Source organism: Arachis ipaensis, chromosome B2, assembly GCF_059453495.1.
Source record: "Arachis ipaensis isolate K30076 ecotype BB chromosome B2, ASM5945349v1, whole genome shotgun sequence".
Taxonomy (NCBI): domain Eukaryota; kingdom Viridiplantae; phylum Streptophyta; class Magnoliopsida; order Fabales; family Fabaceae; genus Arachis; species Arachis ipaensis.
The window spans coordinates 36,495,949-36,503,151 of NC_142437.1; the positions used below are offsets into that span (position 1 = coordinate 36,495,949).

The window sequence follows — 7,203 nt, forward strand, 5'->3', positions numbered from 1 at the left end:
TTACATGGTTTTAGCCTTTTACCAGACATGAGAAAGAAGTATAACCGAGTACAAAAGTTACAACATAGGTGTGTTAAAAGGATGCGGTTGACATTGACTGACTCTCATTCCCTTGACAACTCAAATATACAAAGCCTTCATTCGTTGGTGCACGAAATTGTGATGTCCAGGCTCGAACAGTCCCTGGCAACGTGAGCAACTTGGTACGCGTAATCGTGATTACACTGTAATTATGTAAAATTCATGGCTCTTTCTTTCCCTGGCAATGGCGCCAATAACATGGTGCCAATACCATGGTTCACAACTTCGATACAACTAACCAGCAAGTGCACTGGGTCGTCCAAGTAATACCTTACGTGAGTAAGGGTCGAATCCCACGGAGATTGATGGTATGAAGCAAGCTATGGTCACCTTGTAAATCTCAGTCAGGCAGATATAAAGTGATAATGATGTTTTCGAATATTATATAATAAAATAGGGATAGAGATACTTATGTAAATCATTGGTAGGAATTTCAGATAAGCGAATGGAGATGCTTTTCGTTCCTCTGAACCTCTGCTTTCCTGCTATCTTCATCCAATCAGTCTCACTCCTTTCCATGGCTGGCTTTATGTGATACATCACCACTGTCAATGGCTACTTTCGGTCATCTCTCGGGAAAATGATCTAATGCCCTGTCACGGCACGGCTAATCGTCTGGAGGCATCACCCTTGGCAATGGCTTCATCTTATCCTCTCAGTGAATAATATGCTCACACACCCTGTCACGGCACGGCTATTCATCTGTCGGTTCTCGATCATGCTGGAATAGGATTCACCCTCCTTTTGCGTCTGTCACTAACGCCCTGCAATCGCGAGTTTGAAGCTCGTCACAGTCATTCAATCATTGAATCCTACTCGGAATACCACAAACAAGGTTTAGACTTTCCGGATTCTCTTGAATGCCGCCATCATTCTAGCTTACTCCACGAAGATTCCGATTAAGAGATCTAAGAGATATTCATTCTAGCTTATTTCATGTAGAACAGAAGTGTTTGTCAGGCACGCGTTCATAAGGGAGAAGGATGATGAGCGTCACACATAATCATCACCTTCATCACGTTCTTGGGTGCGAATGGATATCTTAGAAGCAAAATAAGATGAATTGAATAGAAAACAGAAGTACTTTGCATTAATCTTTGAGGAACAGCAAAGCTCCACACCTTAATCTATGGAGTGTAGAAACTCTACCGTTAAAAATACATAAGTGAAAGGTCCAGGCATGGCCGAGATGGCCAGCCCCCAAAACATGATCAAAGGATCATAAGGTAATCCAAAGATGCCTAATACAATAGTAAAAGGTCCTATTTATAATAAACTAGCTACTAGGGTTTACATGAGTAAGTAATTGATGCATAAATCCACTTCCTGGGCCCACTTGGTGTGTGTTTGGGCTGAGCCTGAGTGTTTCACATGTAGAGGTCCTTCTTGGAGTTGAACGCCAGCTTTTGTGCCAGTTTGGGCGTTCAACTCTGGTTTTGGCTCCTTTTCTGGCGCTGGACGCCAGATTTGGGCAGAGAGCTGGCGTTGAACGCCAGTTTACGTCATCTATTATTGGCCAAAGTATGGACTATTATATATTGCTGGAAAGCCCTGGATGTCTACTTTCCAACGCAATTGGAAGCGCGCCATTTCAAGTTCTGTAGCTCCATAAAATCCACTTTGAGTGCAGGGAGGTCAGAATCCAACAGCATCAGCAGTCCTTCTTCAACCTCTGAATCTGATTTTTGCTTAAGTCCCTCAATTTCAGCCAGAAAATACCTGAAATCACAGAAAAACACACAAACTCATAGTAAAGTCCAGAAATGTGAATTTAACATAAAAACTAATGAAAACATCCCTAAAAGTAACTAGATCCTACTAAAAACATACTAAAAACAATGCCAAAAAGCGTATAAATTATCCGCTCATCACAACACCAAACTTAAATTGTTGCTTGTCCCCAAGCAACTGAAAATAAAATAGGATAAAAAGAAGAGAATATACTATAAATTCCAAACTATCAATGAAACATAGCTCCAATCAAATGAGCGGGACTTATAGCTTTTTGCCTCTTGAATAGTTTTGGCATCTCACTTTATCCATTGAAGTTCAGAATGATTGGCTTCTATAGGAACTTCAGATTTCGAATAGTGTTATTGACTCTCCTAGTTCAGTATGATGATTCTTGAACACAGCTTCTTTATGAGTCTTGGCCGTGGCCCTAAGCACTTTGTTTTTCAGTATTACCACCGGATACATAAATGCCACAGACACATAATTGGGTGAACCTTTTCAGATTGTGACTCAGCTTTGCTAAAGTCCCCAATTAGAGGTGTCCATGGTTCTTAAGCACACTCTTTTTTTGCTTTGGACCTTGACTTTAACCGCTCAGTCTCAAGTTTTCACTTGACACCTACACGCCACAAGCACATGGTTAGGGACAGCTTGGTTTAGCCGCTTAGACCAGGATTTTATTCCTTTAGGCCCTCCTATCCACTGATGCTCAAAGCCTTGGGGTCCTTTTTATTTGCCCTTGCCTTTTGGTTTTAAGGGTTATTGGCTTTTTGCTCTTGCCTCTTGGTTTTAAGAGCTTTTGGCTTTTTCTGCTTGCTTTTTCTTTCTATTTATTTATTTTTTTTTCTATTTTTTCGCCTATTTTTTTTTTTCTGCAAGCTTTGTTCTTTGCTGCTTTTTCTTGCTTCAAGAATCATTTTTATGATTTTTCAGATTATCAAATAACATGTCTCCTAGTCATCATTCTTTCAAGAGCCAACATATTTAACATTCTCAAACAACAACTTCAAAAGACATATGCACTGTTCAAGCATACATTCAGAAAACAAGAAGCATTGTCACCACATCAATATAATTAAACTAAGTTCAAGGATGAATTCGAAACTCATGTACTTCTTGTTCTTTTGAATTAAAACATTTTTCATTTAAGAGAGGTGATGGATTCATAGGACATTCATATCTTTAAGACATAGTTACTAACTACTAATGATCATGTAATGAAGACACAAACATAGATAAGCACATAACATAGGAAACGAAAAACAGAAGAAATAAGAACAAGGAATGAATCCACCTTAGTGATGGTGGCGTTTTCTTCTTGAGGAACCAATGATGTCCTTGAGCTCTTCCTTGTCTTTGTTGCTCCTCCTTCATTGCTTTTTGATCTTCTCTTATTTCATGAAGCATGATGGAGTGCTCTTGATGTTCCACCCTTAGTTGTCCCATATTGGAACTCAATTCTCCTAGGGAGGTGTTGATTTGCTCCCAATAATTTTGTGGAGGAAAGTGCATTTGAGGCATCTCCGGGATCTCATGGAAATGAGCTTCTTGCACCTCTTGAGCTCCATGACTAGGCTCTCTTGCTTGCTCCATCTTTTTCTTAGTGATGGGCTTTGTCCTCTTTAATGAGGATATCTCCCTCTATGTCAATCCCAGCTGAATTGCATAGGTGGCAGATGAGGTGAGGAAAGGCTAACCTTGCCATAGTGGAGGACTTGTCAGCCACCTTGTAGAGTTCTTGAGGTATAATCTCATGAACTTCCACCTCTTCTCCAATCATGATGCTATGGATCATGATGGCCCGGTCTATAGTAACTTCAGACCGGTTGCTAGTGGGAATGATTGAGCATTGAATGAACTCCAACCATCCTCTAGCTATAGGCTTGAGGTCCAATCTTCTTAGTTGAACCGGCTTGCCTTTGGAGTCAACCTTCCATTGAGCTCCTTCTACACATATGTCCATAAGGACTTGGTCCAACCTTTGATCAAAGTTGACTCTCCTTGTGTAGGGGCGTGCGTTCTCTTCCATGTTTGGCAAGTTGAATGCCAACCTCACATTTTCTGGACTAAAATCTAAGTATTTCCCCCGAACCATTGTAACATATTTCTTTGGATCCGGGTTCTTACTTTGATCATGGTTCTTGGTGATCCATGCATTGGCATAGAACTCTTGAACCATTAGGATGCCGACTTGTTGGATGGGATTTGTTAGAACTTCTCAACCTCTTCTTTGAATTTCATGTCGGATCTCCGGATACTCATTTCTTTTGAGTTTGAAAGGGACCTCGGAGATCACCTTCTTCTTGGCCACAACATCATAGAAGTGGTCTTGATGGGCTTTGGAGATGAACCTTTCCATCTCCCATGACTCGGAGGTGGAAGCTTTTATCTTCCCCTTCCCCTTTCTAGAGGATTCTCCGGTCTTAGGTGCCATCAATGGTAATGGAAAAACAAAAAGCTTATGCTTTTACCACACCAAACTTAGAATATTGCTCGTCCTCGAGCAATAAACAAAAGAATAGAAGAAGAAGAAGAAGAAAGATGGAGAGAGAAAGGGAGATGTGGTTTCGGCCAAGAGGAGTGTAGAGGGATGTGTTGTGTGAATTTGATGAAGAATGGAGGTCTTTATATAGGGAAGGGAGGGGGGAAAGGTTTCGGCCATATGGGTGGGTTTGGGTGGGAAATTGGTTTTGAATTTTGAAGGTAGGTGGAGTTTATGAGGTAGGTTTATGGGGAAGAGTGGATGGATGTGAGTGGTGAAGAGGTGATGGGGAAGAGAGTTTGAGGTGATTGGTGAAGGGTTTTTGGGAAAGAGTGTTTATGGGGTTGTGTGAAAGAAAGTGGTGAGAAGAAGTGAGTGGAGGTAGGTGGGGATCCTGTGGGGTCCACAAATCCTGAGTGGATCCTGTGGGGTCCACAGATCCTGAGGTGTTCAAGGATTTACATCCCTGCACCCATTAGGCATGTAAAAATGCCTTTGTACCCAACTCTGGGCGTTCAGCGCCAGGTTGGTGGCCATTTTAGGCGTTCAACGCCCATTTGTGTGCCATTTCTGGCGTTGAACGCCAGAACCATGCCTGTTCTGGCATTAAGCGCCCAGAAGCTGCCCATTTTGGGCATTCAGCGCCAGCACCATGCTCTGTTCTGGCGCTGAACGCCAGACAGATGCTCCTCTAGGGTGTGATTTTTCTTCTGCTGTTTTTGATTCCGTTTTCAATTGTTATATTTATTTTGTGACTCCACATGATCATGAACCTACAAAGACATATAACTAAGGAAAATATAGTTAGATAAATAAAAATTGGGTTGCCTCCCAACAAGCGCTTCTTTAGTGTCAATTGCTTGACAGTGGGCTCTCATGGAGCCTCACAGATGTGCAGAGCATTGTTGAAACTCTCCAACACCAAACTTAGAGTTTGGATATGGAAGTTCAACACCAAACTTAGAGTTTGGTTGTGGCCTCCCAACACCAAACTTAGAGTTTGACTGTGGGGGCTCTGGTTGACTCTGCTTTGAGAGAAGCTTTTTCTGCTTCCTCTCCATGTTTGCAGAGGGAGATTCTTGAGTTTTAAACACAAGGGAGTCCTCATTCCATTGAAGGACTATTTCACCTCTGTCAATATCAATCACAGCTCTTGCTGTGGCTAGGAAAGGTCTTCCTAGGATGATGGATTCATCCTCTTCCTTTCCAGTATCCAGGACTATGAAATCAGTAGGGATGTAAAGGCCTTCAACCTTTACTAACACGTCCTCTACTTGTCCATAAGCCTGTTTTCTTGAACTGTCTGCCATCTCTAATGAGATTTTAGCAGCTTGCACCCCATAGATTCCCAGTTTCTCTATTACAGAGAGGGACATGAGGTTTATTCCTGAACCAAGGTCACACAGAGCCTTAAAGATCATGGTGCCTATGGTGCAGGGTATTATGAACTTTCCAGGATCCTGTCTCTTCTGAGGCAATGTCAGTTGATCCAGATCACTTAGTTCATTGATGAACAAGGGAGGTTCAACTTCCCAAGTATCAATGCCAAATAATTTGGCATTCAGCTTCATGATTGCACCTGGAAAATTGGCAGTTTGCTCTTCAGTAACATCCTCATTCTCTTCAGAAGAGGAATACTCATCAGAGCTCATGAAGGACATAAGAAGGTTCAATGGAATCTCTATGGTCTCTAGATGAGCCTCAGAGTCCTTTGATTCCTCAGAGGGAAGCTCCTTATTGATCACTGGACGTCCCAGGAGGTCTTCCTCCTTGGGATTCACGTCCTCTCCTTCCCTTACAGGTTCGGCCATGGTGCTTATGTCAATGGCCTTGCACTCTCCTTTTGGGTTCTCTTCTGTATTGCTTGGGAGAGTACTAGGAGGGATTTCAGTGATCCTTTTACTCAGCTGGCCCACTTGTGCTTCCAGATTTCTAATGGAAGACCTTGTTTCATTCATGAAACTTACAGTGGCCTTAGATAGATCAGAGACTAGATTTGCTAAATTAGAAGCATTTTGTTCAGAGTTCTCTGTCTGTTGCTGAGTTGATGATGGAAAAGGCTTGCTATTGCAAAACCTGTTTCTTCCACTATTATTAAAGCCTTGTTGGGGCTTTTGATCCTTCCATGAGAAATTTGGATGATTTCTCCATGTTGAGTTATAGGTGTTTCCATAAGGTTCACCTAAGTAATTTACCTCTGCTATTGCAGGGTTCTCAGGATCATAAGCTTCTTCTTCAGAAGATGCCTCTTGAGTACTGTTGGATGCAGCTTGCATTCCATGCAGACTCTGAGAGATCATATTGACTTGCTGAGTCAATATTTTATTCTGAGCCAATATGGCATTCAGAGTATCAACCTCAAGAACTCCCTTCTTCATAGGCGTCCCATTACTCACAGGATTCCTTTCAGAAGTGTACATGAACTGGTTATTAGCAACCATGTCAATGAGTTCTTGAGCTTCTGCAGGTGTTTTCTTTAGGTGAATGGATCCACCTGCAGAAGTGTCCAGTGACATCTTTGATAGCTCAGATAAACCATCATAGAATATATCCAGGATGGTCCATTCTGAAAGCATGTCAGAAGGACACTTTTTGGTCAACTGTTTGTATCTTTCCCAAGCTTCATAGAGGGATTCACCTTCTTTCTATCTGAAGGTTTGAACATCAGCTCTAAGCTTGCTCAGCTTTTGAGGAGGAAAGTACTTGGCTAAGAAAGCCGTGACCAGCTTATCCCAAGAGTTCAGGCTGTCTTTGGGTTGAGAATCCAACTGTAATCTAGCTCTGTCTCTTACAGCAAAAGGGAAAAGCATGAGCCTGTAGACTTCAGGATCTACTCCATTAGTCTTAACAGTATCACATATCTGCAAGAATTCAGTTAAGAACTGAAAAGGATCTTCAGATGAAAG

At 41.9% G+C, this 7,203-nt stretch overlaps 1 non-coding gene across 1 annotated transcript; it reads left to right on the forward strand.

Annotated features, from left to right (window-relative positions):
* The first annotated feature begins 6,867 nt into the window (after positions 1-6,867).
* Positions 6,868-6,975, forward strand: LOC148573600 (small nucleolar RNA R71). Its single transcript, XR_015906304.1, has one exon. It is a non-coding gene; the product is annotated as a small nucleolar RNA R71 (small nucleolar RNA).
* Positions 6,976-7,203: the final 228 nt, after the last annotated feature.